Raw genomic sequence first — 25485 nt, 5'->3', positions numbered from 1 at the left:
AACCTGCGAACTGAATCCGAATCCGAAAAACAGAATCCGATAAACAGAAAATGAATAAACCCGACGTGGGATTCGATATAAACATATTCTGTGGGCCGGATGTAGGTTAAATCCGACTTTGCGTGTTTTAAAATCTGAGAATCCGAGCGCCATGGAGAGACTTTAAAGAATCCTGCGTGGGCTAAAAGTGGCTTAAATCCGACTTCGGATTTCAGTGTTCGGATCAGATTTGGCCTGAGAAGCCAAGGAAAACACGCAGAATGCATTTTTAATTTGTTTTGAATTTTTTTCACACCCGCTACTCACCAAGAAATTCAGTACTAGGGCACATGTAGGAACTCAGGGAGGACGCACATCCCAGACCTACAAACAGGACCTGCCAATTAAGACAGGTTTGTCCATCTCTATCATTGAAAATGAAACGTGTATTTCGCCTGATAAAATGCATGAGCTGTCTCTGGTATATAAAGATGTCAGAAGGAAAAAATGTTTTAAAAAAATGATAATAATAATCTGTGGATAAAACCTACAGCCCAAGCACAGAATGGGTTAAACATTGAATTTTCTTTCTTTTTCTCTTTAGAAGTGCTTTATCTTGAGAATGAACAAAACATCACAAACAACAACTTGGAATAGCAGGGATTGCTATGGAAACAGTGGCACGGCACAAATATCACCAGGATGTGTGCGGCGTTCTGTTTTAACTCAATTGTGAAGGTGGGAAGTAGAGATCATAATCATACAGGCTGAGCGCAAGGTTATTCCTGTAACAATGTAACTCAGGAGTGGCCAACTTCAGCCCTGAAGAGCCACCAACAAGGTCAGGTTTTAAGTATATCCCTGATTCAGCACGTGGCTCAACCAGTGGCCACCTATGCTGTAGCGCGGACATCCTAATAACCTGACCTGTTTGTGGCTCTTTAGGACAGGAGTTGGCCGCCTCTGATGTAACACATTGGGATACAGGCTCAAGCAATCTTCAGAATGCGATGGGACGGGCGGGTCCAGACAGGGGACTCTACTTTCAGTTCCAAACCTACTTTCTCATATATATTATGAAGGAACAATGTGCCTTCCTGTTCCATTTGAATACATGAAGCATTCACTGTTTGTCACCTGTGTAGCAGAAATATGAACCATGTAGCTTAAGGTGCCCAGAAAACACAACCCCCAGTCCACATTGTTATGTTAATTAAACATGTTGGGCTCATTTTGAAAGACTTTGGGCAATATTTACTAGTCTTCTGCCAAAAGGCACCTTCCTATGCTGAAACCTACAGTATGCTGAAGTTAATAAGCTAAATGTGTCTTCCAGTATCTTAATTTGTCTTATGACAGAAGACTGCTTAGGAAATATGGGCCTTTAGCTCCATAAACTTCAACAGAATCTCTGTGAACGTTAGAATCACCCTCACACAGAATTGGATAGGATAACATTTATAGGGATCAACATTAAAAAATATAGAGTTACCCTATTACACATGTATTGCTCATATAAATTTGAATGGGTTCCCCCCTAAAAAAAATCAGGAATATCCTTCATACAATAGATATGTGAGTCAAAACTATGCAGTGACAGCTTTCTGAAATATGTTAGTGTCTAGGGATTTCTCCTGATGTTAGAACAACTGTGTACCTAATACAAAGGTTCCTTATTGTACTGTAAACAGAGTAAAAAAGACGGCTTGTTTTATGTAGTGAATGTGCTGTTCTATCAAATAGCCTCTGTGTTGCTTCTCTAAATATAGAATAACATTTCTGTATGTATATCCAATTATATCATATGAGCAGTAAACATCATCCATCAACATTGGACCTTCATGGCACATACATTTTGTCTGCATCCACTGCTGGAAATACTCTTATCCTCCCGCAGTTTCACATTGACTTGCAATTACCTGAAATGCATAAACATTGTGATTGCCGACTAAAGGGTCGTCCGTTTGAATGATGATTTATTAACCCCTCTACTACTGGAATAGAAGGGAAATGGTTCAAAGCAGCATTTTCCATATTCCAATACACAACCTATGGTTGGCATCCAAGTCTTTGCCACATGGATTCTTAAAGAAAAAAAATAACATTTATTTAAGGGAATCATACATCTGGTGCTGTTTGTTTTTTTTATGGGTTTTAAACGATAAATAATGCCCTCAAATGGGTTTGTTGCTGTAATTATTTACCTTTTTATCCATTAATTGTTTGCATTTCTTATTTATCCTGCAGATTACAGACATTGTATTGGTTATGTGATTATTTTATTCATGTATAAATTCAGCGAGTGCCACTGTTATATTTTATCCTTTTTGCTGGCACCAAAATTGTTCATACTGAACTATTGAACTAGTGCAGGGGTGGCCTACTCCAGTCCTCAAGGGCTACCAACAGTCCTGGTATTACGGATATCCCTGCTTCAGCAAAGGAGGCTCAATTAAAGGCTCAGCCATCAACTGAGCCACTGATTTGACATACCTGTAGTGGGCTGCACTGTGTTACTGGTTACTGAGGTTACTGGGGCCAAGGTTTGAATGATAGAATGGAATGCAGGATGTCTTGGATGCAGGTAAGGCTCAAGAAATCATGATGATATATTTAATTACTAGGAGTGGAGGCATAGAACAGTCTCCCAGTAGTAGAAGTAGATTCAGGCTAACACTGCTATTTCATGCAGAGATCTTTGGGATATTCTAACTGCAGAAGGAAAAAATGGGGATCAACTGGAGTTTGAGGCTTTACAATGATTTAGTAAAATGGGCAGAGTAAGCGTGCCATGCTGTCTTTATATGCTATAAAAGTAAGTGCTTGAGTGTCATTAATAACTGATCAGGACGCTGAATAAGTGGCACATTGCCTGCATTTCCTGAACTAGCTGTTTGGAGGGATGGGAGCTGCAGGCCCACTGTGAATTCTGCTGACACGACGCATTCATCGTGGCAAAACAACTCTAAGTGAACACTAGACCCACTGCCAATATCAATTGGTTTACGAGATAAACATCACAAGAGAGGGACAGAACCTTTTTAAAGACTTATTGCATTAAATGAAAGGCATTTAAAACCATTCAGGATGGACAAGTTGCTGGCAACATCAGAGCAGTACAAATAGCTTCCAGTTACTAAAGCAGAAAAATGTGTCTGTGACTCTTTAAATTAGAATGCCCTACTCAAGTGTAAGTGCAACCTTGCACCAGCACTTCATCCTAGAAATGGGTCGTATGTACAGGGAACAGGGAGTCTGGCACTCTAGAACCCAGGAAGAGCAGATCCCTCTCCATTTAATCTAAGCCTACACCAAAGGGGAACCTACTGGATTCCTGGAAGTCTTCTCCTTCTACTCTTCCAGGAATCATGTAAGCCAGTTGCCATGTTGCTGCAGGTTCCATACAGGACTTGCAATGATGAGTTCTGGGGGCTCCAGAGAAAACTAGAATGTTGTGAGACCATTAATGGATATGTCTCTATGAACATTTTAACACATACCACAAACGTCAGAGCAGAGATGTTGTTGCACCTGGTTCAACTTTGTATAACAGACCCCTGAATGCTCTTGACAAGCTGGGCTATTCTGGACAGTACTGTGGTAAACCCATGTACTGGAGGAGCATGCAGGAGAGTTAATAATAATCGTGATATATTGCTTATTTATAGCACATTACAATTGGACTTCTAGGGTCCTCTTGTAGCCATCACTGGGGCGGTATTTTGACAGCACATTGCTGACATTTTGGCTCGAATGATACACTGGTGAAAATAGGGAAGTAAAAAACAATACTAGTAGTAATAGTAATAATAGTAGTGTTACAGGTTGAAAGAGTATTTTTTAATCAAAACACTAAGTGATTTAAGCCCCCCCGCACCCCCACCCACATCTTTGCAGTCAGTAGACTTTCAGAAATGATCTCAAAAGTGGCTGAAATGAAACCAATGCTATCACATGAAAGGGTGGCTCTGCAAACCAATGAAGCAGTTACTGTATTTAATTTAAGAACATCATCTATTATTAATGAGTTGCCATCTACACCTAATGATTGTACAGTATTTCCCTGCGTGCAGACTTTGCTTCTGGTTCCTCACACGTTCCTTGCGTGGGGCAGCAATTCTACACTTCCAGTCTTAAATTGCAGCTTTCCAAACGCCTCATATTCCATGTTCTGCATAAACAACGAGCGCCCCTAGATTATCACAATGCAGTGTGCTTGGACAGAAAGGGATGAGACAATTTAGCTTCCCTATACAAAGTATGAGCTATTCATGGTAATATGGTCTCACTTTGCAGCATAAAATCTGTCATTACCATGGTCCTTCCTGAATAATTTGCACATTCAGAAATGATGGAGTCTCCCATTATTAAGTGCCAACGTCAATGCATATTCACCAAGGTCTCAACTAAACAGAGCTTCCATTGTATTGGGAGACACATGAGGTCTTTGAAGCTCTGAGCTCATTCGCTGAAAGCTTACTCAGAGCTCCCTAAATTTGTTTTGCTTATGGCTCTTCTGATTTGTTACAGTTGTGGGCCGCTTTTAACCCCATCAGATGTGGTGGGTCTGGAATACATTTAAATTAAGGGGATAGATAAATAGTTAGATAGATTGATAGATAGGGAGAGGGAGTATGTATGTATAGTTACAGTATATACAGAGTCATGTATGTATTTATAGAAGTTTCTTTTTAGTGTGCTAGCTATATACACAGTAGTTTACAGGATTTACAGATTACGTTCAGGCAGTGGGTATACAGTCAAAATACTGGCCATAAAAATAATATATATGGTCGTCTGTATGTGTGCGTGTGTGCGCGTTTGCAGGCCTCTGTTTATTCGAACTCACTAATGTTTACTATGAGCATTTGAGATAATAATAGTAGTAGTAGTAGTAGTAGTAGTAGTAGTAATAAAATGAGGATTTGTCAGTATATGTAGATACCTATGGAAGGAATTGAATAGAGCTGGTGTGCGAGTTTTTTTAAACTCCCTTTCTGCCAGGTGTGCAAGCAAAGTTAACCGGGTTAGCAGGTTCACACCCTTTACTGACCAGGCAAAATCTACCAATGTCATAGCATTTTCTAATGTCTAGTATTTTGCTGTGAAATACCAAATCATCCAAGAACGCAAAGAGTATCCACTTGCTTTCAGGGCTGCCTTTTGGCCAAAACAGTCCATGTGTAAAACCTCCATTCTGCCTCATAAATCTCCACGGTTCTTTTAAAACAGACAACATTTATGTTAATGTATGGGCATGACCCCAGAGAGTTTCACAAGACAGATTTTTTTGGTCACTGCAGTAATTACCACATGAAGGCTCGGTCTGAAATCACTCAATACACTTCAACAACAATAATTTAATGATTTCCACCAAATGGACCAATTTATTTTGAAGCAGGGTTTTCATGTCTGTTTTACCATACACAAATTAATTTAATTTATAAGGGAATCTGCTAATACAGAAGTCTTTTAACATGTTCTATAGTCCAAGCCCTGAAACTATGACACCAATAGCACAGCCACAGACTGGGAACAGTCTCACCATCACCATGAAGTCATCATGCAAGAGATATATATATATATATATATATATATATATATATATATGTATATATGTATGTATGTATGTATGTATGTATATATGTATATATGTATATATGTATATATGTATATATGTATATATATATATATATATATATATATATATATATATATATATATATATATATATATATATATGTCTTTCTCGTTCCAACACAAATTTAGGTAAGGTAAAGAAATACCTTGCTCTTTTAGGGTGGGTGCCAATTTGCCAAATAAATGTACTTGCATGGTCTGCTTGTTCTCCCTAATGCCAACAGGACATATCACTGGCACCTGCTCTCTTAATGCATGCCCTGCAAAACCAGATAGCATAGGCATTGAAAAACACACTGTATTTTAGAATACGATTTCTATGCTCCAGATTTCCATGCACAACTAAAAACACATCAGTCAGCACCTGTACAAGAAAGATTTTCGCTGTCAGAAAAAAAACTAGCTTGTTTATCAACTAGAAATCGAAGTAGCTACAACGAGGTCCTATGGGAGATTCCTAGGATTTATAGCAAAACCAGGAGAGATTACTCCAGAGGTTAGGAAGATGTCTGTAGCTACGGTACCACATTGGATTAAAAAAAAACACACACATTTATGTGAGACTCAGCAAGCAATTGATAGTATAGGTGTGTGGGGGAATGTGAGATGTGTTCACATGAAGAATACAGACTGTCCCCATATCCAAGGCATGTAAGAGAGGCGCCACTATTTGGTCTGCCCTGGAAACATACTGTATACTAACATCATGCTAGTCTGCAGCATGCAGATATACAATGATAGATACAGATATCATTCTATAACCATCTATATTAGTGATAAAGGGTTCTTCTCTTCGCCAGCACGTACTGTAAGATGTTAACCCTTAAATGCAACATGTAACCTGCGCAGATATGAGGATCCACAATCTTACTATTAAGGTTTTTCAAGCTTTCTAAGAAACGAAAACCTCCCTCTGTAAATGCTTTCCCCTTAGAGCTGCTGCAGTTGCTAAAAAAAGTGCAATGTTGGGAAATAACAGATCTAGTAAGGCTGGAGGGGAAGGAGAAAGGCACTCACTGTATCTCAGGATAATGGCAGAAAATCCAGATGGAAACCCGGCTGTTTAGAGAAGAATCCGTGACTCACACACACAGGACAAAATCCAGCTGCAATTTGCCATCGGTTTCCCTCAGCCCAGGATCAATCCAGCCCAACGTGTCCATTCAAACTCTGTGCCTGCAACTTGAGGCTAATTTCACACTGATTTGCACAGTAAGGGGGAGGGTGCTAGAATAGATCCAGGAACACGGAGGCAGCTTCTCCCCTCTTCAAACTTTTACTGGCCATGGTGCTGATCTCCAGTACAAACTCCATCCTGCTCCCACGCTCTCGCCCTGTTCATTTCATGTCATGTGTCATTATGGGGCAAAGAAGAGTGGGTCCTCATTCCACTCCCGCTTCTTTTTCTTCCTTCTTCCTAGCAATCCAATCCATCCCTGGTCCATATTAAGACACCAATCCCCATGTTATCCCCCAGTTTTTTTGTGCATCATAACTCAGCTTCTACCCTTTCCCCGCTTGAAGAGAATCCCAGAAAGAAACTTCCGCTCTCCAAAGATCTGATTACATTTCAAATCACAGCTCGGTGCAGCTCTGCGTGGGGGTTTTGTTTTCTTCTTCTATTTCTTTGGTCCAGAAATCCGGACGGCCAAACTCCAGTCTTGGATGGTTATCCGCCTGCTCAGTTGCCTCTGCAATTTCATCATGATATCACATTCAATGGGTGGGCTGCTATAGAGATGCTTCTTGCAATAAATCCATCATTTTTCTTTGAGATCACCTAGTGGATTGGTGCTTTTCATATCATCCTTGCTAACGAGTCCAAACTCCTCCATTTAAGGAGAAAAAGAGAGATTTCCAGACAAGAGTCCTTTATTATCTTGGCTCCTTAATGCAAGAAGTGGTCAGAAGAATGCCATTCTATGTCTTGTTCCTTCCCACCTGTCTCCCAATCACATCAAATACACATTTTCTTCCCTTTATTATGCGTTTGTCTCCTTGTCACTAATGGCATTTAACCTTTCCCTAAATCTACCCTTTTTTTCCCTTTCTTCTCAGGACGTGTCTACCAATTGATTCTTTTCTCCTTCAGCAGACAATGACTTGAGCTCTGTTCTTGTACTCTGCATAGCAAAGCCCCCCCCCCCAGATAAAAAGAAATCTGACTATTTAGTTTCCAGCAGCATATCCAGAAATCAGATGCTTCCAGTTCCTAGTTCCAGCAAATAAATGCACAATCCATTCAGCAGCGCCTCCTTGCCACCAGTTCCACCCCCTGATCCCCAGCTAGCTGAATGCAGCTCCTGCAATAACTCCTTAATGCAATTTCAGATTTCACATCTACTAAGCTGTACCTCCCTCATCTTCCCCTCCCTTTCCCCTTCGTCCCCCTTCCTTCACTCTTTTCTGTCTGCTTTTCCTTCTTCCTTTCCCTCTTCCCCACCCACTCCCACTATTTTTTTCTCCTTTTCTCTGCTAGTGATGAATAAAATACAATTACTCAATTACCTCCCATCATCCTAGCACTGATTGGTCAATTGCATTAACAGTTGATGCCTGTGAAAAAGGGGATTGAAGCCAACTGGTGGGGCACTGCTGCCCCCTACCTGACATTTTAGGATAGTGAATAACCAAGACATTAAGGGACGCCAAACATTCAATGCAATGAAAGTATTGTATAGAGATGTGTATGAAATGGGAAAGACTGTAATGAAACAACATTTCTCAGGGGCTGGATTCTTATTAACAGGTAATATATGCCCATTGGGTAAGATTAGATTGTAAACTCTTCAGGCCAGGGAGTAGTGACTTGGTTCCCTCATGTTGATTTTTGTTTGTAGTGCTTGTTCCTATTATGCTGCTATTATTGCTGTGACGCGCTATGTAAGTGGATGGCGCTATACAAATAAAGATATACACACATGTTCTTTATTTATCAGCCTTAGTATTTGATCTCTTGGTTTTTATAACTATTTTAATACTTAAACTCCCTCACAAGAATACAGGGCAGTCTATACTCTACTGTATGTAACTTGATTAGCTTAAGGAATAAACGAGGTGTTACAATATAAATAAGATGACGGTATTACTGAATAAATCATGAAACCAGAGAATAGAGACTAAATGACACGTGGCATAGAAAATCATCAGTGAAGAGCAGGTTGTTATAACAGTGTAGAAGGTAAAATCTTTAATCACTTGCTGGACAACCATTGTTGCGTCACCAGCCAATACTTAAAGGGACTTTCCTGAATTTGTAAGTAACCTCCCATTATGGTCACAACTCAAGCTATATTGAGAAGGTTCCCCTGGCACTCCTAATACAGAACCAGAAATGAAAAATTAGCTGGTGACCAAATCACAAAGGACCTTCCTGCTCATTCCAATAGGGCAGAATGTAGAGGAGGAAGGCAAGAAGAGGAAGACACCAACGGATTTATGCCATAATCCGACTTTATCCACGCAACCTTTATCAAAGTGAGGGCTAGTCATGACAGGAACTGTCTCTAATTTGGGGATATCTTATATATTACTGCTTTTTGATTGAGTTTAGAAGCAGGGTTGATGATACACAGGACCAGAACTAAAAACTAACTTGCATAAAGACGGCCATTGGTAATAAAGAAAACACAGAGTATTAGATATCAGGTCATACTGTACAGGTGAGTATGTTACAATGTAAAGTGAGTGAATGGTTTATCAGCTACAGCTGTACTGTACCTCTGTTGCACCTCTAGATGAAACTTTACCATCCTATCAGCCCCAAAAAAGTGTCTGTAGTGAGTAATAGATTACTGTATACAATGGTCTCTAAGAGGTACAATTAGCAAGTGGTGCATGAGTTACTGCAGCCATTCTGTCAATAATTCCCATTGGCCTCAATGGTCTGTAATGGGTGTGATACATGTGCCGCTATGTGCCTTAAAAAGTCAGAATTGGACATTTTGCCATGACCAAGTCTCCACTGGCACTTGGTCACAGAAGGACCCTTTGCCACAGCCAGTCCGCTGCTGGACACTCAGCCGCCGGCTGTTTCGCCAAGGTAAGAACATTTAAGGGGTTCTAGTGCTTATGGATAGGGGTTTTAGGGTAAGGGTTTAGGTTTTTAGTGTAAGTGATTAAGGTAAATGGTTAAAGTGTTAGGGTAAAGGATTATGGTAAGGGGTTTAGGATAAGGGCAAGAGGTTAAGGTTTTAGGGTTTGAGGTAGCATTACTATTAGGGATTAAGATTAAGTTTATTAAGATTAAGTTTATTTAGGGTAAGGTTAGGGGCTTGGCAGTGAAGTGGCCTGTGAAGAGATGTCCCTGTGCTGAGATGAGTGACGACCAAACGCCGGCGATGATTTGGTCACGGCAAAATGGCTCCAGACAAATGTACTAGACTATTAAAAAGTAGTGGCACTGTGCAAGATTTCAAGAAATTACGAGACCCATTAAATTTTGGGGCAAACATCTTGTGACCTTGTTTCAGAAAGGCTTATACAATATTTATGCCTCAAATGTCTGCCAATGAATCCCCAGGCTCTTGGGAAAAGATGTGTGACAGCAGATTTGTACATAAATAGTAGTGGTTATGCAGGTTTGAGATACTGCACCGACACACTTTATTCGAGCAAATACCCAGTATGTACCTGGCAGATACCTGGAATGCGCCGCTCCTCACCTCTGACAAGCCCCGTTGCGTTTGCCTTCCCAGCCTGGGTTCATGCCTGGCTGACGGGCGGCTGATCTGTTAAATGATAATGATTAGGATTTAATAGGCTGCAATGCTTCGCGTGTCTACCAGATGGCATAAATTCATGAATTGTAATGCAGTATATATATATATATATATATACTGTGCAGTATTGCAGCCAGCGGGAATAAAATGCTTCAATCCCTGCCTGGAAAATACCTCAATGCACTCGGGCAGAAAACAGTCACAAACCTCAATACACCCGGGTATACCCGAATTCGTGGGACTAGCCGAGCTCGAATAAAGTGTGTCACCAGTGTAGAACAGGAGTAGTACCTTGTACGAGCGAATCCATCATCATTTCATTACTGAGTGCAAATACAAAACCGCTATCTATTTATTACAGGTAATGGAAGGCTCTATTTATTTAATCCCCTCCTATCTCATCAAAATGTTGGACCCTACAGGTATATATGGGTGAATTTTTTGGGGGGGGATTTGGATCCACAGCGGGTCGGCCGGTTCTTTAGGTCCACCGATTTCAGCAGTATAATGTCAAAATGGGCGATACACTTTTTTGGATTTTTTATTATTACCAATACACTCACCGGATTCTGCCGATCATAGACGGATTTGTATAATCCAATCCACAGGTTCAGCAATCGGTAGACAGATTTTTAAGAATCTGCCAGTGAGTTCCTGAATCCTCAGATTGGATTCCACAAATCCATTCACAGATTGTATTCAATGGCGGTTTTTGATGAACCCGCCCAAATCAGTTTTGGGATTTTCCACAGAGAAACTGATTTTGGAGGGGGGGGAAATGCAAGAAAATCCAGGGAATGGATTTGGGCGGATCACCCATCTCTACCTACAGGTTCTTATGGGGCCACCTAGAATACAGAAAATCATTATTCTCTGTATGGGGCAGTACTGTTATGGGCGCTCAATCCGACGTTTACTCATTCAATGGGAGTTAATGCAGGATAAAGAGCGCTAACCCTTACAGGCCTCTTGATGAAGCTTCCCCAGATGTGTCTTTGCTGAACTAACTTTTCATTATGTTATGTTTGGTAGATCTGCTGATTTCTCTGGCTTTAACAGTAAGAACATGTGTTCCTGTATACAGTAGTTTAACCACTTGTTCCTTCATCATGTGAAAATGTACACACAACAATAGAGACATTACCAGCCAATGCAACATTGTATACATCCAAATATCATTTGACAATAGGGACACTTCCAAAACAACTGAGGTCAACTGGGCAGTTTGAACATGGGTCTCAATGACAGTACATCAAAGTTCAAGGATTTCAGTATTAATAACTGGTTATGTCCTGACCTAATATTTGCTCCCAGAAGGGTTTGCATAATATTGTATCACTACATGAGGCCATCATGTTTATTAGCATCTAAATCAGTTTATAAAATGTACATTCTTAAAACACTATCATTTTCATTGAACTGTATAAACGATGATAGAGGCGAAGAAAGGTGGAAACTAATAGATCCTATTATCTTGTGCTCATTAACTATCTCCGATCCTAACCACTTGTATTGCTTCATATAAGCATTCCCTGTATTTTTTGCAGGCACAATTAAGCTTGAGCAGCATAAGTAGACACAAAGTATCATAATACATTGAGTTAGGGCTTGCAGATTCCACATTCTGAAGACAATGTGCACAGTTTGGGAGCTTGATAACTACAAACCACAATCATTACAATGGCAATTAATCTTACTAGAGGCCAGTCTCTAAATTAAACAATATTATTCAATTTGCAATCTCCTGTCAATTACTTCATGATAAACTTAAATTATCTGCTGTATTATTGAGGAAAGTATCATTGTGACTTCCTTTCTGAATTGAAATGGTGGATAACCCGCTGTGTACAATATTTGTACTCACCACAAAGTAACTAATTATCCTCCCAGAAGGTTGTAATGGATTCATATATTGACCATTCTGCCAAGGCGGTTATCGCTGTCACATTTATAACTCCGAGAATGTTCCAAACAGCGATGCATTGTGAGAAGCCACCATATTTATTGACTTTCAGGACCATGGATAGAAGCAGGATTATTTTAAAACACAGCAAGAACGTTTTTTCTAGTTTATTGTTTTAGCCCCTATGAAATTTCTTCAGCATTAAAAGTTGCTACAAGTGGAAATGTACAGAGCGACCAGGCTTTTGTACTGGATGTTACCATGCAATGGATGGCATGTAGCTGAGCTACGGTTCAGTAAAGCCAAGATTACGATTCCAGAAAAAGGCTTGGATACACTCAGTTAAATCAGGGAACATAACACAATGTTAACTGATACAGGAATTAACAAAAAGGGGGAGATCCACAGAGCTCTGTTAAATCTGGGTAACTAAAAAGACGTTGCCTAAATAGGTACCATCTGTTAGTTTTCCACAGTTTACGGGTACTCACAAAGCTAATGATATGCAAAAACAACATCCGTTCGGCAAACTAGCATCGTTACGTTCGCTGTATTAACGGGTATTTTTGTTGTGCGGGGACACGTTACACAATACACTGCGCATGCGCATTGGGAAAACTATAACATCCGTCCCAATTAACGCACGTGTGTTACACACACTTTATAATGGAATGATGGGATGCTGCACACCACACAGAATAATAATGGAAAAAAAGGGGGGATACAACTACCGGTGCTCCTGGTCCAGGAAAAACCTGTGCCATAATCCCAGTCAATATGGAGGAAGGGAAGGAGAAGCAGGGCACTTTGGATTTGAATAAAGTATATTTATTGAGCCAGTAGATCGACATTTCAGCCTCAGTCGGCCTTTCTCAAGAGTAAATGGCTTAGTGGCTCAATAAATATACTTTATTCAAATCCAAAGTGCCCTGCTTCTCCTTCGCTTCCTCCTTACACACACATTACCCATGGGGCCGAGCGAGCCGGGCAGTTCTGCTACAATAAAGAGGAGGAGATTTTCTGTAAGTATTGTTCTTGTTATTTGACCTGTACATTTTTTTCTTCCTTTATTGCTCCCATGCAGGGAAATAACTGTGTGGGAATAAGAGTCTTGTTCCCAACTTCTGTCTCCTGGTAATTATTATTATAATATGAATATACATTATTGTACACCCATACTTAATACAGACAAAATTAAATGCCAGATTAGGTCAGACAAACATATCCTATATTCAATTTAATCACTGAAAACCAGAATATAATTTATTACATGTACAACATGACACATTATCAGATGCATCTCTATATGTGTTTCAGATATCATATGATCGCTAATACTGTATATATATTTCTATGACACTTGTCATGAAAGGGTTAAGTCCTATACTCAGTACAATCATGCGGTTACCACTTTAGAGCTGCCCTTTTTCCATGTAGACTATTCCCAGAAATACCGCGGTGATAATCACGGTCTTGATGTGAGTAACGGCAGGTTTTGGAGCGAATGAATTACCGCAATGTAATTTCGATGCGCTAACATGAACGGAGCTTTGTGGATCTGCGATGTTAGGTTAACAGCTCATTAGCATATTATTTGCATACGAGTAATGCAGACATCTGTTAAAAGTTAGCGATTTGATATTTATCTGGTTAACGCGAAGGCAGCATAATGCAACGGTATGTTAAATGGGGGTAACATCACTATACAATATTTAACTGTGATCTGTGAATCTACCCCTAAGATACCTGAGTTAACACCATATCCACACAGCTAATTATATGCAAAAACAACAGCCATACTGCTTCTTATTAGAACAGGGTGAACATCCTAGTATTGTAATGTAGGATAATGTTGCATTATCTTCCAACAACGTGACGCTATATAAGTCTTGGCTTTAGTTCTGCTCTGATTCTACTACTGTACCTTACACAATTTAGGGGCCTATTCTATAAGCCTCGATAAGCCACTTATCGAGGCCTTTTTGGCCAAAATATCTACTGCTATTCAGTAAGCCTCGATAAGTGGGGCGAAAAAAGGCATAAATCGGCAACTTTTTCAACCGTCCAAAACACATCGCTGGGTGAGCGGCGATAAGCCCCTTTTTGGCAGGTTTTGAAAGTCGTGCCATTCTAGTAGCCTCTATTAGTTTATTGAGGCTAATCGCAGCTTTAGAATGGCGAGTTTCTCCCAAAATCCTCACGCCAGGAAAAGTTGGCGTGAAGCTGGGGAGAACCTGCTGAGAAGGCGGCGAAAGAGGACTTAGAAAACAAAATGCATTTTCCTGCATCGGATTGATGCTGGGAGTCTCCGGAGCTGATACCCATTAATATCAGCACCGGAGACCCCCGGCATGAATCCCATGCAATAAAAATGCATTTAAAGGCAACTTCATTACCTTAGCGGCTGACCGTTAAGGCAATGAAGGGGTTAACTACCCATGCCATGTTTATTGTGGGTAGTGGTGGTGGGTGAAGGGGGTAGTAGTCCCAAAGATGGATGTTTAGGCTGTGGTAGTGGGAGGTAGTGGTATTAACCACTAAGGTAATGAATGGGATTAACTCCACCAGCAACCCCCCCCGCAAGGCCTAAACACCCACCAATGGCCAAATACCACTTTCACCCACACCCACAATAAACCAGCTAGCCGCTAAGGAAATGAAGCTGTTTTAATATTTTTTTTAATACTAGTTTAGATGAGCAGGGGGTCTCCAGAGCAGAACCGCGTAGATTTGAGGTCTGGGGACCCCCTGCTTCCCGAGATACAGGCACCGTTATTGGGTGCCGGTATCTCCAATGCATTTTATTCCCACGGTCATGTGACGTGAGACAATTAAATGCATAGGACATCCCGGCACCCCATAACAGGGCCTGTATCTCAGGAAGCAGGGGCTCCCCAGACCTGAAATCACTGTGATTCTGCTCCGGAGACCCCTTGCTCACGTACACTAGTATTAAATGTTTTATTAAAAGCCTGCGATCGCTGGTGAGATATGTGCCGGGAGAGGCGGCTCTCTCGGTGCAGCTCTCTCTGCAGCTGAAATAAATCGCTGGGTGAGCCCTTTTGAGAGAGGCGATCATCAGGTCACCAGCTACTCGCCCGCTTTGGGAATTTTGCTATCACACGTAATTGAGGCTTTCTGATTACCGTGATAGCAACGCTCCAAAAAATGGCGGTGTTACCACCCAGCAATTTTTTTTATGAAGGCTTATAGAATAGGCCCCTTAGTGTCATCAGCAAAGATGGAGACTTTGCTCTCTATGCAAACCTCAAGGTCAATTATAAACAAGTTAAGAAGTAAGGTTCCCAGAAGCGATCCCTGAGGTACTCCACTCACAACTTTAGCGCAACCTGAAAAAGTTCCATTTATGACAACCCTCTGTTTTCTATCCTTCAACCAGTTTTCAATCCAGGTTCAACTATTTTGCTCTATTTTGTACACAAACCTCTTTTGTGGAACAGTATTAAAAGCCTTTGCAAAATCTAAGTAGATCACATCAACTGCATTACCCTGGTCTACATTCCTTAACTCCCCCAAAAATGCGAATAAGGTTAGTTTGGCACGACCTATTCTTCATAAATCCATGCTGACTATTACTAATAATCTTGTTTTCCATGAGGTATTCCTGAATATTATCCTGTATGAAACCTTCAAGTAGCCTCAGTTAACCAATTAACTAAAAGTGTGGGACTATAGTGGGGCAGGGAGTCTTATCTGATGCAGGGGGGTTACTGTGGAGGTGGTGTGTGTATATTGCAGGGTAAGGGGTATTGTCTGTGTGTGTGTGTACATGTATTGTGAAGCAGGGCAGGGGTTATTGTCTGTGTGTGTGTATATGTATTGTGGAGCAGGGGGGGTATTGTTTATGGCACGTTCACTTGAATAGAGAGTAACATGTCTTCCAGTGCTGGAATAGCACCATTTAGTAAATATGGCCTACTGTTACACGGAAATTTGACACTGGAATTTGAAGACGGTTTCACCCGGTTCAAAGACAGTGACAAATCCCTTTGAAAGGTCATTTAACATTTGAATTTTATTTATTTTTTGCCGGCCATTGAGGAATTTTGAAAGCAAAATAAATAAATAAACAAATAAAAAGCAAGAGAGAAAATATGTTACGTTTGAGAACGCGGCGATCCTCTGTCCGGGGATTTCTGTGGGATGGAAAGGCAGATTTTTAGTTCCGTCGGTTTACAGGAGTACATATTTACACTTATACATATTTCCCCAGTCAGCGAAAGTCTGTACAAAAATATATATATAAAAAAGAAAAAAGTAGCGCCAAAAGGTGAATATTAGTGTACCAATATATGACAATAAATGTGAATAGTTAAACTAAAAATAATAAAACAATTAATAGTGTACAGCAAGCAGCATTATACTAGACCAATCATGTGGATAACACAAGATAACATATGAAATATAAAAAGTCCAATGTCCCAAACCTGTGTAGAGTCCTGACAAATAGCAACAGAACAAATGTACAGATCCCAGGGGTCCGCGGCAGCTCTCACATGGAGTAACCAGCTCCACAGCAGAATCTATAGAAAAAACAAAACAGAGAGTGCACGCCCCATAGTGTAACACTGTAACATTTAATGTTGGGGAAGGGTGGATGGAGGGATTAAAAACACTAACAGGGTTAAAATGAATATAAAGCAATTTGTGATATATAATCACCACCAGGCATGTCCAAACTGCAGCAGGGAGTCCAGAATTAGCTGGATATGGTCACTCAAACAGCGCTGTCCCTCCGGTTCACTCGAAATCCTCCAAAGTAATTTGGTATCAGAGTTGGCCTTGAATTCACTGCATGTGCTCCCCGGCCGTAAAGGAGCACACTACGTGATGACGTAATGTCGGAAGGACAACAAGGTCCCTCAAAATTAGAATGCAAGAGCATTTTAGACTTATCAAGAGAGGAGACTTGGCGCACCCGGTCTCCAAACATTTCATAGAATGTGCCAAGGGCGGTCCCGAAAGCTTCTCATTTATGGGAATTGAGAGAATTTTACCCAAAATGAGGGGTGGCAACTTAACACAATGGTTAGATTGTAGGGAATCATTCTGGATCTTCATGCTAAAAACCCGTTATCCAGATGGAATTAACATTGAATGGAGCATCAATCATTTTCTAAAATAATCCATGGTCGGATTGCTCTAGACTTTTATGTAGTATGCATAGTCTCACCGCTCTAAGGTTATTGATGTATTACATTGTGTACACTAACCGAAACAACTTTGTATCTTTGTATCTTTGTTTTTGACTGATCATTCTATAATGTTCAAAGATTGTATGTAATGATTATGGTTGCAAAAATTATTATGGTTGTAAACATTAGCAATATAAGTCAAACAACATTCCCATTTATTGGATAACTGAATAGGTATCATTGTGTGTAACTTCTTTCCCTTCACGGTTTGATAAAACTGTAAAAACTGAAAAAATACATATAGCTCAAATTTAGCAGGTATCCTCTGTTCTTCAGGAAGGCTGCTTATATGTTTTTAATATAGGTATAAGTTAGAATTTCATTAAATATGTTGTCTTATGTTTGATCACATAATTATTTTTTGTTTTTAAATTCACAATCCATGTAGGTTCATATATGTGGTGTACAGTCTGCCTAAATTGGCCCCCAACGTGAATTATGAATATTTTTTAGTACATCTAGTTTTCCCATCCCTCCCCTCCATTCATTTCTTGTCCTTCTCTTTCTCTCCTTCTCTTTTCTTCTTCTTTCTTCTTTCATTTCTTTTCCCTTCCTCTTATCCCTATCCTTTCCCCCCCCCTCCCCCTTCCCTTTCCTTTCCCCCCCCCATTCCCCCCTCCCTTTTCCAATACCCCCCCCCCTCCCCCTTCCTCCCCTCACCACCATTCGTTTCTCTCCTTCTCTCCCCCTCTTTCCCCCCCCCTTCCCTTTTCCACCCCACCGCACTAGGGATTGGTTATGTGAGTGTCACTTCGTAGTACAGGCATCTCCATCAAAATCCTTATTGTGTGGTGGGGCACATATTATATATTTTTTCAGTCACCAATGGACATAGGGACGCATGCGCGAGCACTTATAATACCATGGGCACTGCTCGTGTGACTCAGGATTGATTTTTAAGATTTTTTGCTCTGCGCATGCGCGTTAAGAACGTGGCTTGCCTGAGGCGCATCTCGCGAGATTTGGCCCTCCATTGCAGTGTGGTGCGTGTCACCGAGCACGGTGTTTGAAGGCGGCTCTCCTGCGAGTGCCAACAGGTAATTAACCATTCCCACATGCCCTCACAGCTATATACTATTGGTGTAAGTAGCATGAAGTTTCTAATTAGCGAGTTTGGCGCCAAATCGGCAGACTGTTCTCCTCCCCCCCCCACCCCCCACCCCTATATATACCTGCTGTACTCTATGTTAATACACTTCTTGATAAAGTGCAATTTGTCTGCACGAAACGCGTAGAAGGTTGCAGCCTTCTGTTTTTATGTCCACACAATAAAGAAACTTTTTTGCCAGACCTGCCATCACCCCCTTCTTTTGCTGTGCGTTGCACCAACCCATATTGCATTGGACTTCTCCCCACTGGCAACAGCACGCAGATTGAGAGGGACCACTGGTGACACATTCGTGAGTACTTACCTGGGGCCAGCCCAATGAGGTTAGGGGGGGTGTTTTTGTGCATTTACCCCTGCCTTCAGGGCATCTGGAGCTCTTTATTAGGTTGAATATCTTATGTCCCAGAAGTGTTCCTTTCACAATACTTTGCAATAGGATTCCATGCTTGAGCACCAAATCACCTCCACTGTATAGTTACAGAAGGTAATGACTGCTCTAGTCCTGAGAGCTTACACTCTAGAGGGAATAAGGGATAATGTTGAAACAAGGTGGTGAAGTGGCTGCTCATTGTAGGAGAAGGTGTGGCTCAGTTGGGAATAAGGCCCAGTCTGACAGCTGATTCCATTAAGGAGAGAAGGGGAGGATGAAAGTCACATAGGTTAGAGATTGATCACACAGCTGGTCCCAATGCGGTTGTAGGGGTAGGAGTGTTGGCTGTAAGAGATATGGCGAGTAGGCTCTCTTGAAAAGGTGAGTTTTCAGGGAGTTTTTAAACATCTGAAAGCTGGGGAAGAGTCTGATTCCAGGGAGAGGGGGCAGCACGGGAGAAGTCTTGCAGGTGGGAGTGAGAGGAGGTAGTAAGGCAAGGAGGAGAGGCGGATGTCCTGGGCAGAACGTAGGGGCTGAATGTGAGGTATGTATTTGTGGATGAGGGCTGACATGTAAGGGTTAGGGTGCAAACAAGGAGCTGAGAAGGTTGCAGTAATCGAAGCAGGACATGATGAGTGAGTGGATTAGGATTTTAGTTGCAACGAGTGAGAAAAGGGTGTACGATATTTTGGAGGTGGAGACAGCAGGATTTCATAAGGGGCTGAATGTGAGGAACGAAGGAGAGATCAGAGTCAAAGACGACCCCTAGACAGTGGTCTTGAGGTGTTGAGGAGATTGTGGTATTATTGATGGGGAGAGAAGTAGACTTTTGTGTGTTTTTCTCGGGCCGAGACTTTAGCACTCCCCTAACAAAAGCAGCGTGTGTTATGTATTCAATGCTTTAGATGAAGCAGAGTTTTGTACATGTTAACACAATGCATTGCGCTAATGTTGGCGTGACATTTGACACAAGGTTTAATATAGCTCCATTGAAACGTAGTAACACCTGTCATTTTCTTGACGCATGCAACATTTAAGGCATTTTGTGACGTAGCGCATCGCGTTAATGGGAGAAACATTCGCTACATCTATATTTGTTATTCTGTCTAGAACTCCTTATTACAATCACTTCCAGAGCACCATCTGTCACTAAAGAGGTTAACCAAAGTAAAAGCGGTAAAGCGGCATGGCTGAACGTTTGTCATTTTTTGCAGCTCTCGTCTATGTCGATAAGTGGGACTGCACCTTTACTAAAGCTCAGTGCAGCCTCCTGTCTCATGATGCACTCAGAGCATTTGGATAATTATACATAGCCCACACTTATAACATGTCTTGTGCTTGACGTTGTGTATTTTATTACCGTGTGTAGGCTTATCTGATCCAGTGAAGAGAGGATATTGGTATGCAGAGGCCGGCATCTGCTTATGATGATTTATTCAGCAAAGCTAAGCTTGGGAGAAAGAAGTAATCAAACCCAAACAGTCAAGTACTGTATCAATAATGATAACTGTGGGAGGTGTAACATTGAGATGTGTATAGAAGTGTCAGAGAGATGGCTAATGCAGGGTCTTAGTGAAGGATGCAGAGAAACACGCAAAGCTACCAATCATAAAGGTGTGTATTATTAACACATTCACTTCAGAAGGAGCAGATTGCTGTACAGTGAGCTCTAATATGGTGCTCTCCAAGTAATACATTGAGTCTTTTAATATGCTTTGAAGGCATCTTCCCCAGAATGCAACATAATATACTCTTGTACATTTGAATGGGCTGAACTCATCGCCAACATGGAGAAGATAGCTTCACAGCATCTATACTAGGGGTCTATGTATCACGGCAAAGTGCACATTGTTTAAAGGTCCAATCCCACATAGTCCGCCAGTTTAATTTCTTAGGGGCCTCTGAAAGAAATGTCTGTGAATTGACTGTATAACCTCTGTTCATTTCATGTAACCATGTATTGTCAGAACTCTGGACATACATGAAAACGAGAGCGAACTCTCACTGTATCACTTCCTGGGAACACATTTTATAAAGAAATACATACTGGGGAAGTTTTTGTCAATCAAGTGTTTTCTTCCACTTTATCCCACCTGTCCTTATCAGAGAGCCAATAAAGATAAGGGGAGGTGGGGAGGGGGAGTCTCCAGCTGTACAAGCGCTCACCGATCCCACAGCGACATCACACAGTGACAACACACTGTGACATCACACAGTGACATCACATAGTGACATCAGGCAAAAAGGAGCAGCCAAAGAACATCAAACCCCTCACAAGTCTCACTTTAACAAATAAATTAAATACCCTTATACAGTAGGTGTCAGATGTGGGTAAAAAGGGCACCAGTCACACAGAGGAGACCCATTAAACATGATTTTCTGATTGTGCGAGCTTTAAAACGTGAATATACATTTGAATTCAGTTCCTAAAGTTGATGGCAAAACATTTTTGGCTTTCATAAAAGGCACAAAAACTAAACATAGGGGGATATTCATTGAGGTCCATTGAGGGTCAATACACACAATCCGGCATTAACTGCTATTGACTTCTTTAATAATCTTAATTCAGTGTTTCTCAATCTGTCCTCTCAGAACCCATGCCAGGCCAGATTTAGGAATAACACAATTTACTAAGGAGACATGTACTGTATGTACTTATATTTAAGTAATAATCCCCAAAAAACAGAGCATTACTGGTCAATAATGCCCTGGCTGGAAGAGTTGAAGGCCCGAGGCGAAGCCGAGCTAACCGAGGCAGAGCATTCTTCGGGGATTATTACTATTATCGGCTAAATGTAGGCTTTTTTTTCTACATTTTCCATAAAAAAGTTAGACACTTGTAGTCATATTGATCTTTATCAGCATGAACGTCAACATTATACAATTTCATTTTAATAAACACGGGCAGTAAAAGCAAAAGAATGTAGATGTTGTTGCTGATAAAAATCAATATGACTACAAGTGTCTATCTTTTTTAGGAAAAAGGTAAATAAATAAATATTTAAAAAAACATAAATTTAGCCTATAACAGTAATAATCCCCTCAGAACAGGGCATTATCCTCGGCCTTCAACTCTTCCAGTCAGGGCATTATTAGCCAGTAATGCCCTGTTCTGAGGGGATTATTACTTAAATAATGTATGGATGTTTGGTTATCCACAAAACATGGTCTGACTGAAGTGCACCAAGAACAGGGCTGAGAAACGATCTTATCATGTAGGTAAAGATGGAATGAAACCACTTCCGAGCAAACGTGAATATTCAGTGAGCACCGGGGATAAACAGGAGGGATACAGGGGGATACAAGGGAGACATAGCGGAGAGACACGGGGATACATGGGAGATATAGGGGAGATACAGGGGGATACATGGGAGATATAGGGGAGATACAGGGGGATACATGGGAGATATATGGGAGATACAGGGGTTTACATTGAAGAAACACAGGAGAGATACAGCGGAATACATGGGAGACATAGGGTAGATACAGGGGGATACATGTGAGATATAGGGGAGATACACAGGAGGGATACAGGGGGATATATGGGAGATACAGAGGGACACAGGTGAAATACATGGGAGATATAGGGGAGATAAAGGGGAATACTTGAGAGATATAGGGCAGATACAGGGGGAATACGTGGGAGATGTAGGGGAGATACAGGGGGAATACATGGGAGATGTAGGGGAGATACAGGGGGAATACGTGGGAGATATAGGGGAGATACAGGGGAATACTTGAGAGATATAGGGGAGATACAGGGGGAATATATGGGAGATACAGGGGAGATACACAGGAGGGATACAGGGGGATACATGGGAGATATAGGGGAGAAATACAGGGGGAATACATGGGAGACATAGTGGAGATACAGGGGGAATACATGGGAGATATAGGGGAATACATGGGAGATACACAGGAGGGATACAGGGGGATACATGGGAGATATAGGGGAGGAATACAGGGGGAATACATGGGAGACATAGGGGAGATACAGAGGGAATAAATGGGAGATATAGGGGAATACATGGGAGATATAGGGGAGATACAGGGGAATACATGGGAGATATAGGGGAGATACAGGGGGAATACATGGGAGATATAGGGGAGATACAGGGAGAATATATGGGAGACATAGGGGAGATACAGGGCACTGAATAATGAGAAGGGAATTATTCAATCATTGCTGTGACTTGTCTCTTTTTTAACTTCCATTGACCCTGGGTCTGATTTACTCTACTGTCCAACCTGGTTTCCCCATTTCTAAGGCCGCGATAACAGTGACGGCGTGCATGCGCGCGATGCCATGCGACGCCAGAACAAATGAATGTAGAGCAATGAAAGCTCACATAGTATGCGCGCAGTTGGATTTGTTCTTGCAGCGCAACGGCCGCGTCACGTGAGCGGGTCAGCCAATGAGGGCGAACCGCTCATGCGACATCACGGCCTCGCCTCCCGATCGCCTCCAGCCTAGTTCATGTTTTGCGCGCGTGACGTCACGGGCTCGGTCGCGCGCGAGCACGGCCACAATAATCACGACCCAACTCACTTCAACTACTGAATGGTTGTATAGAACCCCATTCAATATGCTGAAACACCGCCTTCCCCTTGCTTGGGAAGAGTTAAATCCCATGCAAGGGGAAGATGTCTTCACAGCACATTACAGGATACTGCAGTATGAATATTTTATAAGTGTCCATAGAATGCAAATCATTGTAGTCCCCTTAAGTTGCTATCTTAGTATCAAATGAAGTTTAAAATAATGTGTACCAATAAAATGCTAGTTTGTCAAATACTGCAAACACAAAAATCCCACCTCATTATATTTATACAGTATGAATCATGGCACTGTCCCATTTATTACAAGTCACTGCTAATACATTCAGTGTATGATAATAATAACTTTATAATAACATTACACAGAATTTACAGGCACAATGAGGTTACTATTTTGTGATGCCATGATTTACTCATGAACTAGTAACTGGTTCTTTAATAAGATTCCCCACTTTGAAGATCTGCACTTTACCACTAAAGATGGGCAAAACATTTTTTGGCGGATTCGGATCCACAGTGGACTGACCGGTTCCTTTGGTACCGCGGATTTCAGCGGATCAATCTGAAAAAGGGCAATTTGCGTCTTGCTGATTTTTTATTATTATTGTCACTACACTCCGCGGATTCCACGACCGTGGACGGGTTTGTGGAATTGTAAAGAATACGCCAACGGATTGCTGGATACTCAAATTGGATTTTACAAATCCATCCACGGGTTGTATCCAATGGCTGTTTTTGATGAATCCACGTGGATTGAGAGTGCTCAAATTTGTGGATTTTACACGGCGAAACGGATTTTGGGGGTTACATCAGCGACAATCCGGGAAACGGATTTGGGTGGATTCGCCCATCTCTACTTCCCACTGGACACCATAATTCATATACCATAAATATGTTAACACAAAGCCTTGCTCGTACTCACAAGCTATTTTGTAACAAACGTTGCTTTGCTGTTTGTGCCAACCTTGCACGTCTGTGCATGATAAGGTCCCCAACAAATGACACCCAATAGATTACCTAAGGTTAAAGACCGATTACTTAATGGTGTGTTTATTTTAATGGATAAAGCTGCGTTGTCTCCCTCCAGAGATGTGTGTGTTCTTGAGAAGAAATAATTAAGCGCACAATCATATCATAGACAATGGCATAGAACACTTGAAGTCTTCTCTGAATGTTTCGAAGAAAGTGTTGTACCTTACCTATAGGGGTTCGTTTAGATCTTCTACATCCTGTAAGGTTCTGAATTCTGAGGTGAGTATCAGCCCCTGGGAAAAAGTAAATAACTGAGATTATAATAAAAAACATGTCTTGTACCATATTGTTCTGAATAAAAACAACTGAAATAGCATGGTATATCTGACCTCTTCCCAAAACACTATTGAGCCTCTTTTCTTGAGCAACTGCATTTTCAGCAATATTATATAGATGTGCAAAAAGGTATATTTTGTCATAAACCACCTTTACATTGCCTTGGTAAGCCAAGGAAATTCATAAAGAGCTACCACTCCCACCCCCTCTATTTGCATTATATATTAACCCATCTGTTGCTGATGAGTATATGTTTCCCCCTGATAAATAAACTAATATTACAGTGAAGGTCAATATGCCTCAGGAATAACTCCTTTATGAAATCGATGATGGTCAGTCTTTTTAAACACTGCAGTGAAGACACGTCTACCACGCAGAAAACAAAAAATACAATCTGTGATAGCACCTTTGTAGTAAACATTGTAAGGGTATTTGTTGTACTTCAATAAGAAATTGAATTATACCATTAAAGACAGATAATGTCTTTAGGACCATTGAGAGTTCCATGCTGTGTAGGAAAATGAGTGGAAAGGGATCAGTGGAATGAGTGGAAACAACGAAGTACATCTGTGAAAATAATAATTCAGTGTCATGGGGAAAGAAGTTTATGGCTACATTTACGGCTTCAGTTTTACAATCAAATGCAGTCAACCTTATTTCATTGACCTATGAGTTAATATTCC

At 41.1% G+C, this 25485-nt stretch overlaps 1 protein-coding gene across 5 annotated transcripts in view; it reads right to left on the bottom strand.

Moving 5' to 3' along the window:
• The window catches only part of LRRC4C (leucine rich repeat containing 4C), a 624976-nt gene that overhangs the window by 104842 nt on the left and 494649 nt on the right, over positions 1-25485 (bottom strand). For 3 of the 5 annotated variants that reach the window (XM_075567543.1, XM_075567544.1, XM_075567547.1), the window contains one exon: positions 24694-24759. The exons of 1 other annotated variant lie outside the window; for it this stretch is intronic. The gene's annotated coding sequence lies outside the window, so the exon portion shown is untranslated. Of the gene's footprint in view, positions 1-6636; positions 7982-24693; positions 24760-25485 lie in introns of those variants that run through there. One more of the 5 variants, XM_075567546.1, reaches the window with a different exon arrangement.

This window comes from Ascaphus truei, chromosome 12 (assembly GCF_040206685.1).
Source record: "Ascaphus truei isolate aAscTru1 chromosome 12, aAscTru1.hap1, whole genome shotgun sequence".
Taxonomy (NCBI): Eukaryota; Metazoa; Chordata; class Amphibia; order Anura; family Ascaphidae; genus Ascaphus; species Ascaphus truei.
Note: the sequence above shows the minus strand (reverse complement) of the source record. Positions and strands in the feature narration are given on the sequence as shown.